Source organism: Lissotriton helveticus, chromosome 4_1 (genome assembly GCF_964261635.1).
Source record: "Lissotriton helveticus chromosome 4_1, aLisHel1.1, whole genome shotgun sequence".
NCBI lineage: Eukaryota > Metazoa > Chordata > Amphibia > Caudata > Salamandridae > Lissotriton > Lissotriton helveticus.
Genome location: NC_136063.1, coordinates 1928757881 through 1928779089, shown reverse-complemented (window position 1 = coordinate 1928779089; position 21209 = coordinate 1928757881).

Sequence of the window (21209 nt, the reverse complement as noted above, 5' to 3'; positions counted from 1 at the left end):
AAATGAAGGAAAGAAGGGGAAAAGAAGTGAAGCAAAGGGACTGGGAAAAGGTGAGTGCGTGAGAAGAGAAAGAGGAAGGGGAGTTAAGGATGAGGAATGAGGATAAGTGAGGGAACCGGAGTAAGGGAACAAGGGTGAGGGAGGGTGAGTGAAGGGCAGTGAGGTTGAGGAAAGAGGGAAGATAGACGGAAGATAAAGGCAAGTGAGCATGAGACAAGGGGAGTGAAGGAGTGAGAACATAGAGGTAGTGAAGGAAAGAGTGACAGAAAGGAACTGAGTGACAGAGCAAAGAAAGGTAAGTGAGGGAGTGTGGGTGAGTTATAGGGAGTGAGCGAGATAGAAGAGAAATGAGAAACTGAAGGGATGGAGAAAGTAAGGCTAAGAGAGAGGGACTGAGGGAAGGGGACTGAGGAAGTGAGAGGACAGAGGGAGTGACTTCAGGAGTGTGAGAATTTGAGTAAGGTGAGTGAAGGAAGAAGAATGAGTGAGGGAGCGAAGGAAAGAAAGAGAAGGGAAGGGAAGTGAAGAAGGGAGACTGAAAGAAGTTGTGTGTGGGAGGGGAGTTAGGGAAAGGGCAGTAAACATAGGGAATGAAAATAACTGAGGGAAGTGGAGTATGGGAACAGGGGTGAAGTAGACTGAGAGAAGTGCGGTGAGGTTGAGGAAAGAGGAGTGATAGAGGGTGGATAAAGGTGAGTGAGTGTAAGACAAGGGGACTGAAGGAGTGAGGACATAGAGGAAGTGAAGGAAAGAGTGAGAGAAAAGGACTGAGTAAGGGAGCAAAGAAAGGTAAGTGAGGGAGTGTGGGTGAGTTATAGGGAGTGAGCGTGATGGAAGAGGAGTGAGAGAGTGAGAGGACTGAGAGAGTGAGGCTAAGAGAGAGGGAGTGATGGAAGGGGAGTGAGGATGTGAGAGGACAGAGGGAGTGAGAGAAGGAGTGAGTGAAGTGGAGTAAGGTGAGTGAGAGAAGGGGAATTATTGAGGAAGGAAAGAAAGGGAAGGGGAGTGAAGTAGAGTGACTGACAGCTGGAAAGTGGTGGATGGGAGAGAGGGAAAGGGCAGTAAAGGAATGAGGAATGAGGATAAGTAAGGGAAGTGGAATAAGGAAAGGGAGGTGAGGGAGGGTGAGAGAAGGGCAGTGAGGGTGACTTAAGAGGAGTGATAAAGGGTGGTAAAAGGTGAGTGAGTGTGAGACAAGGGGAGAATAATATATATTTAATAATACAAAATATAATTTAACTTGTACAACATGTTATATGGTTTATTTTTGCTGTTCTCAGAATATATTGAATTTCACTTAAAACAGTGACTTCAATACTACTCATCATATGACAGAGGGCAAGAAAAACACAATCAAAATGATTGTGTTTAAAAAACCCATACAACGATTCAATAAATAATGTAAAATTTAGAAAAAACATATCTTAACTCACTTTTGATCCACGTACTTTTCCACGAGGCCAAATAGTATATGGAAAGTCCTTTTCTTTGGAAATTACTCAATAGTATTCTTATTCTTCCATTTACCCGAGTTTCTGAAAGCAAAGCTCCAACATCTTTTACATTATGAAGCAATAGCTATATTTCCACTTCTGGCTTACTTATGATTAATATTTCCTATAATACTCACATCACACACTACGTGATACACTTAGACTACCTCTATGACAACTACAAGTTTTTTAATATCTTAATCAATCTCACTCGCAAAGTAATTTTGAACAGCAGACTAAGTTTTATTAACTGCTCCAATCTTCATAGGCCAATTACCTTTCCTAAAATTTCGGTTGTAAGAATACTAGGTAAGAATTTGGTAACTGATAAGGCAAACGTTGTGTGAAAGCCAATTGAATATCATTACAATTAGTCCAGCCTTTTTCACATTTTAAATAAGCTGTGTAATGTCCTGATGTTGTCGAAGGACCATCATGGAAAATAATTGCTGCAGTTGCAAAGGTTCTTCCTGAAATTGATAATTGAGAAGCCACAACATTTTTAATTAGAGTTGTCAATTTAGTTCCATCAGGTCTACATCGTTGGAACATTAAAATTACATACTGTCCATATCTTTGTATAAATAATGTTGATAGCATTGCAGATTTACATTGAGTACAGACCATGTTTTGATTTGCTTCTCTAACTAGATTATTAAAAGACGCTGATTTGCAGTCTGGTAAAGTCAAATATATAAATCTTTCAGTGTCTAGTGTAGTACTACTTGAAAAGGAGCAATTGTCGCAGTTATGCTGACATTTATAAGAAAGGCCAAAAAGATGTTCTACATCTATACCTTCATCTTGCAATACAACAAGCATATACATTAGAAATTTCTGACAATCTTGCTGAATATTCTGTGTAAATTGATTTAGACCAGAACATATGTTTAAAAGATTTCGAATTTCAGAAACACTTTGTATTTTTGTTCTATCACTGCTACATTTCTCAAACACAGAATTCAACAAACAACAAAATATTTGATCCCGATTTTCAACAATCTGTTCTTGTACAGTTTGGAGAGAAAAAACAACATTAACCACTACATTAGCATAGCAGTTGACACCAGAACTGTTTTCAAACTGAAATCCAACAACATCTTTAACTGAATCCTTTTCCTTTCTGCTTACAATTACTGGTTCATCTACTTTCTTTCTTTTTGCTACAACTTCACTACAATTTTTTTCATTTCTTCTTTTTCGGCCTACCACACGCTTTTCAAATAAAGGATATTGAGGTAAATTTGGAGCATACTCTCTTCTTAACCTATTATATTCTTTTACACAATTTAGATCAGCACTAATCTTTGTCTCATCAAAATCAATCAAGTACAATCCAGATAATGTTCTGACTCGAGATAAAGCAACATATGCCATACCCTCTTTGAACACAGAACTTCCAATATTCACCAAAGCACTATCTACACTTAAACCTTGAAATTTATGAATAGTCACTGCATATGCCAAAGAAACAGGAAACTGTTTTCGGCGGACATATAAATCTTTCACAAGCAAAAATCGAGCAGAACAATGACTGATTTGTTGTACTTCTTCAATACCATCAAATTTAATTTTTAGAAATTCAATTCCATCTCTATTTCGGTAATTCACAAAATCAACAACAAGACCCATTGCTCCATTTACTAGACCTCTTTCCACATGTAAATTCCGTTGTAAAATTATACGACAATTTAAAGATACATACAGAGTCTTTTCCAAACCAGCAGTTTTAGATATTGTCTTCTCTAAAGGATCCAATTTTGATTTCAACTTTTCTGACAAAATAATAGTTGCTCCTTCATGTTCTATTTTATCAATAGCTTTGAGTTTCACAATCTGTTGATTTTCTAACTGTAACATTTTGTTGTTGAAGATTGAACATTCTTGCAGAGTTGGCATCAAGCATATAACAGATTTGTTGTCAGGAATTTTCTTAAAAATATTCTCTGGGAGAATATTTTAATTTGGAAACAAACTTGAAATTAATCGTCCATGTAAAGCTTCTTTGCCATGCTCAGTTAGTTTTCCAATTCTTACATCTTGTAGAATATTTTTATAATCTTCATCCTTTGCCTGTCGCATATTGAGAAGCAGTTCTGCATATTTGAAATGTAACCATATGTTAACATTTCCAATGCTTCCTAGGCACTTCCTAGTATCTTCATGTGTAAGCATTTTAAACACTGGTTGTCCTTTTACTGGAGTTAGCTGCAGTAGATCTCCAAAAACAATGATGTGTTTGTCTCCAAATAACACATCATACTCAGTTTTAAGAATGTCTTGCATTTTTAAATGCACAAAAGAAAGCATTACATTTGATACCATGCTTACCTCATCAATGATAAGAAGTTTCATTTTCTTTAGGACTCTTGAAACTTCACAACAAGCTTCTTCAGATAGTTTGTGGTATTGTAATTTATTATCATGCTCTACTAGCAGCATCAATAAGCGATGTAAAGTAATCCCTTTAATGTTATGTGCTGCCAACCCAGTTGGAGCGGTAACAACACAAGACAGCGATGACTCCGTTCTTTTCTGCAGATACGTTGCAATTGCTTTAATCAGAAAACTTTTTCCAGTTCCTGCTTCTCCACTCACGTACAGTCGGACAGGTATAAATGATGTACATGAGCACTCTTTTTTCTCATGACATAAACCATGCTCAATCTGTTCTGTGACTTCAACGTATATTTGTCTCTGCTCAACGTTTATTTCTTTTTCCAAATATTCTAAGTTAACTACATCCTCCTGAGCTTGTTCCATGGCTCTTTCCACTTCATCCATGGCAGTGGCAGCTTTATTTTGGATAATTGGTCCTCCTAGTGGATCCTGACTCAATGAAGCAGAACTCTGACTGTCTTGAGAACTGTCTCTAGCAATCTCTGCTGCAATTGTAGCTCCTTGCTGTATTTTCTCGTTCAACATTTGCAGATAATTTGAAAAAACAGGACATTCTATGGTATCCTTGGTTGCATTGAACGAATCTTCAAAAGAGAGAAAATCTCCAAGTAGTTCCTCTTCTGTACGCCATGGCTTAAAGAGTTGCAAAAGAGCTAAATAGTACAATTCCCTTTTGTCTGAAGATTCACAACTCAATTTTCGATGATTAATCAAATGGCCTTTTCTTTGTTTCACCAGACAGCCTTCACATCCAATTAGAGCATATACACCTTTATTTCTTCTGTGACGCTCCTCTTAAAAGTATAGGTTTGCAGAACTTCATAGAGACAAACGTTCTCAAGATGACTACTTCTATTTGGATAGTATGTATCCAACATGTTTGTCTTCAAAATATCTGTACTGTTTGGTTCTTTCTCCGCCAAATACTCTATTTCTTGTACAGATTTCAAAACTCGGTTTCGTGTTGCAGCAAGACCTAGACTCACCCAAATGATGGTTCTAGATTTGGCCTACAGACTTGCTGATGATAACCGGTCAGAACATTCATATGCTCCAATTTCTCGATGCAACATCATCTTCAGACTGTAACTGTATAATTTCTTGCTTAGACTCTTTTCATGTGAAATTTCCTCCCACATTTCCTTCAGTTCCGTCTTTTCTGATTTTGTGATGTAAGACATCACATATCGAGCCACAGCAATAGAGTTGTCAGCAACATATTGAATATCCATGTTAGTATTCCACATGGACAAGATGACTGGGTTGTAGTAATTTATGTATTTAGACTGCTCATTTCTTCTTAGGTTGTATTTATTTATAGGTGATTTTCTTGTCACAGTATATCGCAGAGAAGACATAAAATTGTTCACTCTTCCTTTCGATGTTACTGGACGTGGAAATGCAAAACGACATTTTGTGCAAAACTTGTCCTTGGACTTGTATTTTCGACGACAGTATTTTCCACAACGATGGGTTTGAAAGCGTAAAACTTGATGTCTTAAATTGTTTTCTTCTGTACTTTTCGGAACAGCACATGTAGAATACTGCTCAATGAAACTCATCACTTTCTCATCTGAATCTGTTCCAAATTTTGGTGCATCTTTAATCCATAGCCACATATGTATGTGAGGAGCACCTCTTGCTTGATACTCCTTTCTCCAAAAGAAATCCAAAACCTCTCCAAGCGGAGGATTTTTTTTGTTTGTAAGAAAAACATCATAGCTTCAAACCTATGATTGAAATATCTGGATACATTAACTGGATCCAAAGAGCACAGTTCTCCAGGTGTCTTGTATTCAATATTTTCAATGTTTTTATTTGCCTCTCGTAGAAATTCAAGTAAGTCTTCCCAAGCATACTCAGCACAGCTAAGAGTGAGGAACCATGTAGGAGTTCCTAAGTTTCTTAGCAAACATTTCAATTCCCCATGACGACGGTACCAATACTCGTTAGTACCACGCTGACATGCCATGAGATTAATTAGCTGAGATTCCAAAACACTGTTTTGCAGTTTCACTTTATACATAAAGTCCCTTACCGAAACATTATGTAGATGTACTCCACTTTTCAGTATATGGTACACTGCATAAGAAAGTCCAGACAAGTCACTCTCAAACAGTAGATGGAACAAATATGGAATGCATTGACGAAACCTTGGATCTTCTGCATATAATCTTGAAGTCCGGTATTCAGATGCAGGAATTTGAACAGGTCGGTCGTCATATCGTCCACCTTGACCTGTTGGAAATAACTGTGGAAAACAACGAGCTTCCAAACTTTCTTCCCATACACTAATGGGACTTCCTTTTGCTTCTTTCATTTGAAACAAGTCAAGAGCATTCCCCATTACTTCTTTGGAATGCAATGATGAACACTATAATGTTCATAAATTTCTTCACTTCTAGAGACATCAACTTTTTCAATTTGCCCAGCTGAGAAATCACTGTCCTCTTCTACAGTTGTTTCCTCTTCTCCAACGTATACATTTTTGTAGTAGTGATTATTTTTCACCAAATACAACGTTGCCTTTTTGACTTTCCTAACATCCACTAATTCTTGCCAGATTTTCTTACTCTTTGTCGGAACAACATTAACTAGAATAACCAGAGGTTCCTCTTCTACTTTTTCTACATCAATTGTATCAATATTTTTCTTAAAATCTAGAGGCAAATAAACAACTCTTCCCTTTAATCCTCTCTGTAAATCTGAAGGAGGCAATTTCCCTGTCTTAGGCTCCATGCGAACAATAGCCTGAAAAGGATGCACACATTGAATCAGAATAGACTCATAGGTATTTACATCCATCAATTCAGAAGGAATGTCTACCAACTCCAGATTATTATAAACAGCTCTAGCAGGCATTCTGTTTTCATTTAATTTATTATAACAATATTTACAAATACGTTGATCAGAACCCAAATCAAAACAATTTTCTACCAACAAATAAGTTGCAAAATCCTTCCACTCATTATTATTTTCCTTTTCGCTTTTTACATATAAATCAACTAATCTAGTCTGATTCTTATAATGAGTTCGTCGACAACACACAAAAGTAAAATTAGGCCTTTCACTTGAATTAACCTTAAACTTTGTAATTTCATGTTCAAATTGTTCTGTACTTGAAATCTCTACATTCTCTTCCACATTACCTTCTATTACTGTACCAGTTTCTGCACTGTCCTCTTTTTCACCAAAGTAACAAAACTCAATTTCTTCACAAATGTTCTTCACATCTAATTCAGTTCCATGCAAAAGAGCACTGTTTAACTGTTTTAGCTTAAGTGCTGGACTTTTTGCATAATACAACCTTCTCACTAATTTCCTCACTTTATTATGATGCACTGCTTACATCCTAAAATGGTGAAAAACACTCTGACATACTTTTCTTGAAAGACAAGCCAGTGAATGCCCATGCAAACCTGTTTATTCTCTCACTCTACAAGGATCTAACTCTTGCAAAATTTTCATTTTTTGTTTTAGACTTTTCTTAGTATATGTCCATAAGAAACTGAGAAACAAATCAATTGAATCCTGTCGCACACTACAAATACTACTACAATTCCATACACTGGAGCCTTAGGACATCTCCCTAAAACTTCATCAGCTAAAACCTCTTCTGTATTTCTAGGCACTATTTTTTCTTTTTCAACCGGACAACAGTTCTTCACCTCATATGCTCGACCACTGGTGTCAACTGCACGCACCAAATCATTATCCTAAAAGTAACTTTCTTCATTAAAAAATGGCTCGCAACTTGAACTATGCTTCCATTCTCCAGAAAAAACATCACAAAAATTAGTCCGATTAATTACTCTTTTCCACTTACATTTTGATTTGAACACATTGATTACCTTATCTAGTGTACAAATTCTATTCATTACTAAATAATATAATTTATTTTTCACTTTAAATGCTTCATCCACAATCTTCACTTTTTTATTCTTGTAAAAAGCGGTCTTTTTTTGATACATCTTTACATTTTTTAATAAATTTGAAACTATTCTGTTATAAAACATTCGTCTACGAATTTCAATACATTGATTTCTCTTTCTATTGCTATAGGCAATATCATCTCCTTCTACAGGTCTAACATTTTTTGAGGGGCAGAATTTTTTCTTTCTATTTAGAGATGGGTTATTCTTCTTTGAAACAACATCTTTTTTTTTTTACTTTTCAATAACTTCCTTAAAAAGTCCTTAGTTTTCTTTCCAGGAGCATTATTTTTTTTCACCGAAGATTGTGTTTTGGATGAGTCTTGTATTTCGGTTTTCTTGGACCTTAAATCCTGTTTATATTTCTTTTGACGTCTTTCCTTTGACGGCATTTTCTTTTATCTTTCTATAGATGATTACAATCTGTGGTAAAGAAAAAATAACATATTATAGACCACTACAAACATACTACATAGCAATTACAATAACTGAACCATATAAACACTAATTTACAACATAAGTTACTTTATACCACAGCAACTGTGTCACAGTAACAGTGCAGTACAGTTTCATTATTAATCTTACTCTCTGCCTACACCATGTCACTCTGTGCCTGTGTCTCATCTCACTCTGTGCCTGTGTTTCATCTCAGTCTGTCCCTGCCCCATCTCTCTCTTTGCGTGTGTCATTTCTCTCTTTGCGTGTGTCATTTCTCTCTTTGCGTGTCTCATCTCACTCTATGCCTGTACCTCATCTCACTCTGAGCCTGTGTCTCACCTAACTCTGTGCCTGTGTATCATCTCACTCTGTGCCTGCCTCATCTCCCTCTCTTTGTGTGTGTCATATGTCTGTTTGCGTCTGTCACATCTCTTTCTGGTAAATGTTTTATGTTAAAAAGCATAGCTTTAACATTTTTGACAAGGATCACACTGAGTGTCTGTATGAAATAAGGAATTATATTTTCACATTTGTCAATAATGTCACCTGTGTCTGCTTACAGTTTGCATTTCTAAGGTTAAAGGGTACTTTGTGCCTGTGTCTGACCTCACTCTGTGCCTGTGTGTCATCTCACTCTGTGCCTGCCCCATCTCTCTCTCTTTGTGTGTGTCATTTGTCTGTTTGTGTCTGTCTCATCTCATTCTGATAAATGTTTTATGGTAAAAGCATGGCTTTAACATTTTTCACAAGGATCACACTGAGTCTCTGTGTGAAATAAGGAATTATAGTTTCACATTTGTCAATAAAGTCACTTGTGTCTGCTCACAGTTTGCATCTCTAAGCTTAAAGGGTGCTCTGTGCCTGTGTCTCACCTCACTCTGTGCCTGTGTGTCATCTCACTCTGTGCCTGCCCCATCTCTCTCTCTTTCTGTGTGTCATTTGTCTGTTTGCGTGTGTCTCATCTTACTCTGGTAAATGTTTCATGCTAAAAAGTATGGCTTTAACATTTTTGACAAGGATCATACTGAGTGTCTGTATGAAATAAAGAATTATATTTTCAGATTTTTCAATAATGTTACCTGTGTCTGCTCACAGTTTCCATCTCTCTAACTCTCATCAAATTATTCACCCAGATCCATTTAAAATCAAGCTTGACTCACAGTGTGATCTTAGGCACATGACCAGGATGTTACATGTAATCTACCATGTCTGTCTCTGCATGCAATATGTGTGTCTCTGCTCATACTATTTCACTGTGTCTACTGGCAAAAAACAGACCACATATATATAAGCAGGGGGAGAGGAGTTTGCCTAACGGCTAGGGCTCTCGACCTCGGACCTGGGGATCTGGGTTCGAGTCTCGGTAACGATGCCAAAACCTCCTGTGATTCTGGGCAAATCACCAAATCTCCCCGTGCCTAAAAAACGAATGTGTGTCCGTCCTCATGTAATGTAACAGGTGCTATGTAAAGCGCTCTGATACCTGATTCGGTTCGGGTCTAGTTCACGCTATATAAAACTCTGCAAAAAAAAATAATAATAATAAAAAAAAAAAAAATAAGCAAGACATAACATTCCTTTTTCATTTCAAAGGCACACCCTGGATCTTGATTGCACAGCTTAGAGCCTATTTGTGAAGTAAGAGGCCTAACAGACATGCTGCCTAAGATTCCCTACTAGTACATATGCTAAAGCCTAACTGACTTTAAAAATACATGTATTTCCATATTTTTAAACACATCAACTAAGCAAATTATTCACCCAGATCCATTTAAAATCAAGCTTGACTCACAGTGTGATCTTAGGCACATGACCAGGATGTTACATGTAATCTACCATGTCTGTCTCTGATGCAATATGTGTGTCTCTGTTCATATTATTTCACTGTGTCTACTGGCAAAAAACAGACCACATATATATAAGCAAGACATAACATTCCTTTTTCATTTCAAAGGCACACCCTGGATCTTGATTGCACAGCTTAGAGCCTATTTGAGGAGTAAAAGGCCTAACAGACATGCTGCCTAAGATTCCCTACTAGTACATATGCTAAAGCCTAACTGACTTTAAAAATACATGTATTTCCATATTTTTAAACACATCAACTAAGCAAATTATTCATCCAGATCCATTTAAAATCAAGCTTGACTCACAGTGTGATCTTAGGCACATGACCAGGATATTACATGTAATCTACCATGTCTGTCTCTGATGCAATATGTGTGTCTCTGTTCATATTATTTCACTGTGTCTACTGGCAAAAAAAAGACCACATATATATAAGCGAGACATAACATTCCTTTTTCATTTCAAAGGCACACCCTGGATCTTGATTGCACAGCTTAGAGCCTATTTGTGAAGTAAGAGGCCTAACAGACATGCTGCCTAGGATTCCCTACTATTACATATGCTAAAGCCTAACTGACTTTAAAAATACATATATTTACATATTTTTAAACACATCAACTAAGCAAAGTATTCACCCAGATCCATTTAAAATCAAGCTTGACTCACAGTGTTGTCTTAGGCACATGACCAGGATGTTACATGTAATCTACCATGTCTGTCTCTGCATGCAATATGTGTGTCTCTGCTCATACTATTTCACTGTGTCTACTGGCAAAAAACAGACCACATATATATAAGCAAGACATAACATTCCTTTTTCATTTCAAAGGCACACCCTGGATCTTGATTGCACAGCTTAGAGCCTATTTGTGAAGTAAGAGGCCTAACAGACATGCTGCCTAAGATTCCCGACTAGTACATATGCTAAAGCCTAACTGACTTTAAAAATACATGTATTTCCATACTTTAAACAAATCAACTAAACAAATTATTCACCCAGATACATTTAAAATCAAGCTTGACTCACAGTGTGATCTTAGGCACATGAGACACATGTCGTGACACACACAGAAAGAGAGAAATGACACACAGAAAAAGAGAGATTATGCACGTGCAAAGTGACATGAGACACAGGCACAGAGTACCCTTTAAGCTAAGAGAGGCAAACTGTCAGCAGACACAGGTGACATTATTGAAAAAGCTGAAAATATAGTTCCTTATTTCACACAAACACCCAGTGTAATCCTTGACCAAAATTTAAAAGCCAGACATTTTACCAGAAAACATTTTCCATAGTAAATTGTTTTTAACACAGCACAGCCCATTTAAATGACCACAACAAAACAAGGCAGAAACCTAATACATTTCCAATATGCACCATTCAATTTTTAAACAGCATTACAAAACAAATATGACACACAATGCAAGAATAAAGAAGCACAATATGCTTCTTAATCTTCCCCATAGTGCATACAGCAGTCTATCTTTATTAAAAGAATCATTACTCACCTTTAAAAATGCTTTGGAAGATATAGAACAGTGTCAGTCACACACACCAGATTTTCTTAAGCAGAATCTCTGAAATGCTCCTGAAACACTGCAACCACAAATGGCCCTGATTCCCTGTAATTCTTGAGACATATCCCTGAACTTAACCAATTAAAATTCTTGCCACACTATTTCAAAACCAAACTAACATTTTATTTGGTTCTACATTTCAACACTTTGAAACTCACATAATATTCACCCATCCCCCCAGTGCTCATTCACCCTGTTACCATGCTAACTCCCACCTAACCCAGCACACAGTTGAAAAGTTCATCATACTATGTTGCAAAAGAATCCAACAAGGGTGTTTGACCTCTCAATGTAGTAGCTTATCCTGTGCAATGTTTCTTTCTATGACTTTTTCTCAACCATTAAAATTACTTCTTTCAAAAAACAAAGCATGCACCCTAATTTTCAGTGGTGAATTTTAAGAAACCACCAATCATTTCTTGTTTTTCAAGTGCACTGAATCTCAACCACTTTTTTTTCATAACTCCTACTTTCAATCTGCCATTTCATTTCCACAACTCATCTGAATACAAGCACATCTACATTCACGATGCCAAAAGTCTGGTTTGTGGGTCATAGCTTTGTCTACTGGAGTGAAAAATAAGCAAGTAACAGAGGCATTTCCAACCTTAATTTACCAAATGTGGACATTATGTGGATTGGACAGAGACGATTGAGAAGTCACCAATTGATACCATTGGTAAAATCCTTTTTGCATCTCCCTCACCCTGAACTCATAATTGTGCACTGTGGTGGCAATGACCTATGCACTTCGACTGGGGTAGGTCTGGAAATGCTTTTAAAGGACATCTTTGGGCAATTGATGTCACTTTTTCCAAAAACTGCCTTGGTATTTTCTAATATATGCCAAAGGCAAAAATGGAACTGGTCCATCCAATTTTGTCCACAGATTGAGAAAGCAAGGAAACATGTTAATAAATCTGTTTCTTCTTTCCTCAGAGACTTTGGTATGGGTTCCATATACCACAACAACTTGCGTTACAACATGCAAGGCATCTATAGGAGAGAGGGTGTACATTTTACAGATGAGGGGAATAGAGTCTTCCTCTTGAATTTGAGACTCTGCATCGGTACCTTCTTGTAGGTACAAAAAACACCCACATAACACGACAGCTCTTTTCAGAGCTACCCTACCTCTAAGCACTGTAAATTCTTATTTTTCTCTAATTTTTTACTCTGTTTTTCCCCGTGGTGCGCTCAGGGTACGCGTACCGGGAAGCGTACATGGGAACGCACCCAGCGCTTACCCCGCGAAAATTTCAAAAACGACAAATATTTTTTTTGCCCTTCAGGGTCCTTCTAGGCCCCCATCAGAAAACTTAGGGGGTCAGTTGGGGTCTACCCTGCCCCCTTTTAATCATTTCCCCCTTTTTATTTTCACCTCTTGTGTCTCGATTCTACCGAGACACAAGATGGCGGACTCTCCGGACTGTTTAGAATGTTGACAGACACCCGAGAGCCAATCAGCTTTCCGCTCACGCACTCCCGTGGCGCGCCGGGTGTGCTTCCCGGTACGCATACCGGTAAGCACTGGAAGCGCGCATATAGACATATATATTTTTTTTAAGTCAATTTTGGTAAAAACCACTGGAGCAATTATACAAAATTTCTGTGTACCAGACCCTACAATTTTGCAAAGATTGGTGAAATTCCGTTCAGCGGTTCGGGCTGTAGCCTTGTCAATTTGTCCTATGGAAATTAACATGGGAAAAACACGTTTTGGGACCCCCCTTTTTTCTTGGCCCCCGCTTCACGAATCCCCCCGAAACTTTCAGGGAAGGAGCGCAGCGGAGCTGGCCTAAATTTTGGAAAATTACACGCAAATTCCTCCACCGGCGCCACAGTTAGTCCCAATAGAATGTTGCGGATTTCCTATGGTAGCTAGGTCCTTACTATAATATAATATATATATATATATATATATATATATACATATATATATATATATATACATATATATATCCAAACAAAAGGTAACCCCTATGAGAATGGCCCCTCAGATGGTTTTCAGCTATACAAGAGGGCAACAACAGAGCATTCAGACTTTCATCCCATAAACACGGCTCTACGCGTTTCAGGCTCACGCCCTTGTTCACGAGCCACAGCAGGAAACGTGACCACCATTACTTTGAGTATCTGCTTTTATTCAAACATCCCGCCCCGATGGGCGTGGTCATACGCCTCACTCGGCGTCTGCATCAAGTGCATTATAGTGTTTGCAGTCTCTCAGTATTCCAATGAGTACCAAAAGGGTGCTGTCATCGTTCTGGAAATGTTCTTTTTAGTAAAAAAAAAACACAGTGTGTTGACGAAAGTTGAATCACCGATTCTGAGATATTACCTCCACCTTTCTTAAAGTGCCATCTGCTCCTTCAGCGGTGTTGAATATTCAAGGACCTAGGATCCGCATTCCCGCGGCGGGTCATCCTCGCGGTGAGTAAAGCCGCTCAAATCCAAACAAAAGGGAACCCCTATGAGAATGGCCTCTCAGATGGTTCTTCTTTTATTCAAACATCCCGCCCCCCATAGGCGTGGTCATACGCCCCACTCGTGATCTGCATCAAGTGCAATATGGTATTTGCAGTCTCTCAGTATTCAAATGAGTCCCAAGTGGGTGGTGTCATCGTTCTGGAAATGTTCTTTTTATTAAAAAACCAAAGTGGGTTGACGAAAGTAGAAGCACCGATTCTGAGGTATCACTTCCGCCTTTCTTAAAGCGCCATGTGCTCCTTCAGCGGTGTTGAATATTCAAGCACCTAGGATCCGCATTCCCGCGGCGGGTCATCCTCGCGGTGAGTAAAGCCGCTCAAATCCAAACAAAAGGGAACCCCTATGAGAATGGCCTCTCAGATGGTTTTCAGCTATACAAGAGGACGACAACAGAGTCAGCATTCAGACTTTCATTTCATAAACACAGCTCTACGCGTTTCAGGCTCACGCCCTTGTTCACGAGCCACAGCAGGAGACGTGACCACCATTACTTTGAGCATCTGCTTTTATTCAAACATCCCACCCAGATGGGCGTGGTCATACGCCTCACTTGGCGTCTGCCTCAAGTGCATGGGCGTGGTCATATATATATAAAATAGGTAGTTATAGTTAGGACCTATTTTCCATAGTAAATCCGCAACATTCTATTTGCAATAACTTTGGTGCCAGTTGACGAATCTTTGCGAAATGTTCAAAACTTATGGTCAGCTCCGGTCCGCTCCTATCCTGGAAGTTTGGGGGTGATTCATCAAGTGGGGGCGAGAAAAAAGGGTGGTCCCAAAACGTGTTTTCCCCATGCAATTTTCCGTAGGAAACTTTAGCTGTGGCTACAGCCCGAACTGCGGAACTTACTCCAAATTTGGCAAAGAAGTAGCCCTTGGTTCAGAAAGGTGCCTTTTTGTTAAATGGTGTAAATCTGTTCAGTAGTTGCTGAGAAAATGAAAAGTAAAAACACATATATACCTATGGCCGTGGTGTATCCGCGCACCCTGTGCGCACCCTGCGTGCACCCTCCCAATAACGAGCTGCATGCTAATTGGCTGTCAACACTCCAAACCAGGAAGTGTTGGCAGCCATCTTATGCCTCGGTAGAACCGAGGCACAAGAAATTTCTCAAAAAAGTGTGCAAAACGCAAAAAGGGGGCAGGGTAGAAACAACCTGACCCCCTATGCCTGCTTAGGGGGGTCCCACAAGGACCCGCCTTTTTAAAAATTGACAAAATCCACGCAGTGTGCGCGCATCCTGCCGAGAAAAAAAACTGAAGCGCTTCTTTAATAAATGGTCCCCCGGGGGGACAAATCCCGGAGGCAAAAATATTTAATGTAATGGGGGCCCAGAGGGGCCCCCCAGCCCCGGGGACCACCACCCCTGGGCTACAAAATACATGGGTGGCGGGGCTCAAAGGCCCCCCCAGGCCCCAGGGACTACCACCCCGGGGCTTTATAAAAGTAAATGCGGGGGCTCACAGTCCCCCCACAGCCCCGGGGACCGCCAACCCCTGGGGCTTCATTCTGCGTATATTTATTAAAAAATTATAAAATGTGTGGGGGGCTCAAGCCCCCCAACATGCACCAGGGACTGTCACCTCCCCAGGGCACTAAATAGTAAAATTGGGGGGTCTGTAGCCCTGGGGACCACCACCCCCTGGGGCTTTGTAAATTGTGGGAGGGGGCAGCGTAGCCGCGCTCCTGGAGACTTGTTGTGGCCCTGGAGACCGCCACCCCCCAGGGCCGGCTCCTCCAGTGTCCCGGGGTGCCCACTCCAGGACACTGCAGTTTGCTGTGGCAGGGCCTCGTGGCTCCCACCCTGCCATAGCAAACTTGGTTTGGATTTTCTCTCTTTCAAAATGCAAACCAGTTTGCTTTTCCACATGGGGAGCTGCATGTTAGCAGCTCCCCATGTGGAAAAGCAATGCCGGCTCCCGAAGGACGTGGGGAGCCGGCGGGACTGTGGGGGCATTAGGGCTCCCCCCACGGTCCCCAATGTTGTATACAGGCCCCGGGGGATGGGGTCCCCTGGGAGAATAGAAATTAGCTAAAATCGTTTTTTACGGTAAAATTAGGAGTCGCGCATCCAGCACGGCCCCCTGGTGTGAACGCGTTGGGTGTGCGACTCCTAGCGTGGCCAGCTGGTGTGAACACGTTGGGTGCGCAACTCCAAAACGTGCTGGGTGCGCGACTCCAAGCAAAAAAAGTGTAATATTCTTTAAATATACATCAAGCTTAAGTGTTTAGATCTGAGGTGGCTCTAAAAAGAGCCCTTGTGTTTATTGAGAGATTTTGGTACCTATAAGTAAGTACCTATGCAGAGTCTAAAGTTGATGAGGAAGACTCTGTTACCCTCATATGTAAAATGTACACCATCTCTCCTATAGATGCCATCCATATTAAAACGCATATTGTTGTGGTAAATGGACCCCATCCTAAAATCTCGGAGGTAAGCAGAAACAGCTTTATTGACATGTTTCCTAGCTTTCTCAATCTGTGGATAAAATTGATTGGACTAGTTCCATTTCTGTCTTTGGCATATGTTAGAATAGACAAAGGCAGTTTGGGGGAAAAGTGACATCAATTCTCCAAAGGTGTCCTTCATAAGTATTTCCAGACCTACCCCAGTTAAAGTGCCTAGGTCATTGCCACCACAGTGCACACTTTGAGATCAGGGTGTTGGAGATGCAAAAAGTATTTAACTAATGACATCAATTGGTGCCACTTTAATCCTCTCTGTCCAATCCATTTAATGTCTACATTTGGCAAAGCGAGGTCTTTGTCAATACCTCTGTTTTCTGCATACCTTTGGCTCCAGAAAATATAGCTGTGTCCCACAATCCACACTCTAAGCATCTTGAAGGGAGGTCTGGGTGCACTCAGAAGGTGTCTGTATGTGAAATGGACAGTTTGAAAACTAAGATTTTTCTAAAATGGTGGATAAGATGCAGTTTAAAAAAAGAGAAATGATTGGCCCGCGGGTATACGCTGCGCTTTATAAATGCCAAACATAAACATAAACATAAACATAAACATTGGCTGTTTGAGAACATTATAGACTGAAAAATAGGGTGCATGTTTCTGTGTTTTAAAAGCATGTTTCTTTTTGGTAATGAAAACTGTTTGAAAGAAACATTACATGGGATAAGCTGATATTTTGAAAAGTCAAGCACACTTGCTGTTTGGATTTGCAACATTGTGTGCTGAACTTGTGACCCATGTGTTCAGTTGAGTGTTCCATGAACTGTTACTGTGGTAACAGGCATTCGGCAGAATGGGGGTAGGGTTGAAAGTTATATCAATTGGAAAGGGTTGAAATGAAAGTCCAACCTATCGTTTTGTCAAGTTTTAGTAGTATTAGAAGCCAGTCATTTCTTATTCATTCGCAGAATGAGTCAGGCATTCACGCTAGAGTGCAGTAGTGAAATATGTAGAATGTGTGCAGTCACCTTACCCCTTCCAGACCAGTGAGTCTGTTTTGCGAAAGTCCAAGGAATAGTGTTGCTTGTCTGGAATCACATTGTGAGTCTGTGTGCATTTGGGCAACCATTGTAAGAGAAGCATTTGGTTACTTCATGTCTTTGCTGACACATAACTGCTTAAAAACCTATCACTCCCCTTGCATTTCTCTAGTGACCCATTCAGCACCATGTACTAATCCATTCACTGTGCCAAAACCCAACCACTCTGTAACCTTAGGGGTTTACAAGGAGGGAAGGAGCCCACGCTGAAGTGTTTTGTAAGGGTTTTATTGAAGGTTATAACACTGTCGCGGAATGACCTAATCACGACTTAGGTCCACAAGGCAAAAAGGTCCTTCTTTAAAGGGCTTGGCTTCTGTTCCAGGGCTGGTGCAGTCCTCTTCTTTAGTACGTCTCGCTCGTACCCCAAAACAAAAAGAAAGATATGTGGCCGTTAGATCACAGCTCGATACTGCTCAAAGCATGGGGAAGGGGGTGAGGGTAACATGCGTGAGTTAGAGTTAAACCATACACCGACACCAGAGGTCCTAACCCGGAAGGTGAGTGTGACGTGCTCCGAGCTAGAAGTGCCCTGTCAAGGTCCTCCCTCCTCCCGTGGTTACCCGGTCCCAGCCCTTTTAAACGTTAACAAGGTACGCAAACGCTCATGTACCTAGTGTAGCCACGCGTCTTCCTGCGCGTGGCTGGGCGGTGCATGGGGACGTTGGCCTCCGGGCTTCTCCGGCATTGCTGCTTCTGGCTCTTCTTCTCGGTCAGGCCGGCGGATGTCGGTTTCTCCGTCGTTGGCTTGCTCCGTCTCTCCAGGGGCTGGTCTCGCTCCGACGTCCTCCGGTTCTCCGCGGTGGGTGGTTTCTCTACGGGTTCTCGGCTCCAAATCACGCCACACCATCCACAACTCGGCGTCTTCCGGGTCTGCCTTTGTCCATCCTGCGCCGCACACTGATAGGTTGTCTGACACCGACGTCATAGGGGTGGAGTCCTCATCATGGAAATCCCGGCAGTCCTTAAAGGGCCCAGACCATTCCTGTAATCGAGACGGAGAGTCCGTTACGGGGCAGGATTTGACCCCATGACACATTCTCCCCCCTGGCTTTTCCCGTTCGGGGGAAAGAGGATAACGGGAGAGAAAGTCAGCGTTCGTTTGTTCGGATCCCTTCCTATGTTGGACAGTGAAGTCGTAGGGCTGGAGGGAAAGGAACCAACGTAGGATGCGATCGTTCCGACCTTTGTTCTGATGTAGCCATGTCAAGGGGGCATGGTCGGTAAATAGCGTGAAATGACGGCCATCAAGATAATACCGGAGCTTCTCAATGCTCCATTTCACCGCAAGGCACTCTTTTTCTATTGTTGGATAGGCCACCTCATGAGGGAAAAGTTTCCTACTCAAGTACAAAATGGGTTTTTCCCTGCCTTCCTTATCCAGTTGTGACAATACAGCCCCGATCCCAACACCTGATGCATCGGTCTGTAAATAGAACGGTCTGTTGAAGTCAGGGGTCACCAGAACAGGGGCTGAGGACAGGACATCTTTGAGGGTTTGGAAGGCTGCACAGGCCTGGGGGAAGGCTTCCTAAAATGTGAGGAACTAGCTGTCTTCTTTAGTAAGTCGATTAAAGGGGCTGAAACTGATGCAAAGTGGGGTATAAAACGTCGGTAATAACCGACAAGGCCGAGAAAAGCTCGGAGATCCCGTCTAGTGGCTGGGAAGGGTTGTGATTGAATGGCTCTCACCTTCTCTTGTTGGGGGTATAACTGCCCGTTACCCAGAACGTATCCAAGATATTTAACCCGTGTGAAGGCTATGTGGGACTTCTTGGCATTAATGTGTAGTCCCGATTATTCTAGGGCCGTCAAGATGAGATCGAGGTGTTGTAGGTGGGTCTCCCAGTCAGGGCTATGAACAACTATGCCGTCCAAATAAGCAGCCGCGAACTGGGTGTAGGGAGCAAGGAGGGTGTCCATGAGACGTTGAAACGTCACGGGAGCCCCATGTAAGCCAAACGGCAATACGGTGAAGTGGAATAAGCCTTCAGGTGTTGTGAATGCTGTCTTTTCTTGATCTTATGGGGACAGAGGCACTTGCCAATAGCCCTTGGTGAGATCAATTGTTGTTATATATTGAGCCTCACCAAGGCGCTCAATCAGCTCATCTACCCTGGGTATTGGGTACCCGTCTTGTTTGGACACCTTGTTGACGGCCCGAAAATCGATGCAAAATCTGGTACTCCCATCGGGTTTTGGTACCAAGACCACCGGGGATGACCAATTACCTGCTTCCAACATTTTCTCTACCTCAGTCTTAAGTAACAACCGGCGGGCCTCCGGAACCCGGTAGGGTTTTTGTTTGACGGTAACACCCTCTGGGGTGGGAATGTGGTGTGTAGTCAAGGTCGTTTTGCCGGGCTGATCGGAGAATATTGACTCATGTTTTAACAGTACGTTTGATAGTTCATGCTTCATTGTGTTGGGAAGATCAGGGTTCACCGCTGTTTGATCTACTGTGTTCAGGGCGGTCGTGGCCAGGGACACAGAGACAGGGGTTCTGGGTAGGGGTCCCAGCCACTTCTTCAGTATGTTAATGTGGTATATCTGGGTTCTGGAGGGGGATAGTGTTAGGCTGTAGGTTGTTCTTCCTATTTTTCTAGTTACGAGAAATGGTCCCTGCCACTCCTTCCGGAGTTTGTGGGTAGAAGTGGGGAGAAGGACAAGGGCCCAATCTCCTACTGATAACTCTCTCCACTTTTTCCCTTTGTCGTAGAACGTCTTCTGTTTGGTTTGGGCTTTCTCTAAGGTGTCATAGGACAGAGTTCTTAATTTATGTAAACGACTCTTCAGTTGTTGGGAATAGTCCAGTAGTTCTTGGGCATCCCGGGCCCCTTCCTTTTCCCAACTGTCTCTAGTGATTTCCAGTAGAGTACGTGGTTTACGACCAAAAAGGAGCTCAAAGGGTGAGGCCCCCATGCTGCTCTGATGTTGGCTTCTTAAGACGAACAGGGCTAACGGGAGTAACTGATCCCATTGCTTCCCATCTCCTGTTAGCAACTTTTTCAAAGTCGTCTTTATCAGGCCATTATAGCGCTCGTCTAACCCATCGGTTTGCGGGTGGTAAACCGAGGTACGCAGGTGTTTCACATTTAAGAGAGAACAGACTTGTTTCATCAAGCGAGTTCCCTGGTCAGTTATAAGGTCCTTGGGGAATCCCATTCTAGCAAACAGCTCAATCAGTTTTTGGGAAATGGCATTGGTCGTGGCTGCCCGTAGAGGAAAAGCCTCAGGATAACGGGTTGCGTAGTCCACGATGACCATGACATACTGATAACCCCGATGGGACTTAGGTAGAGGGCCTATGATATCTATCCCGATCCGTTCGAAAGGCCTCCCGATGATAGGAAGGGGGACAAGAGGAACTTTTGGTGGTATATAAAGATTGCGTTTTTGGCATATCTGGCACTCTTGGCAAAACTTCTTTACTTGTGCGTACACACCAGGCCAATAAAAATGTTGGGTGATGGAATGGGTGGTTTTCTCTGCCCCAAAGTGACCAGCCAAGAGATGCGCAT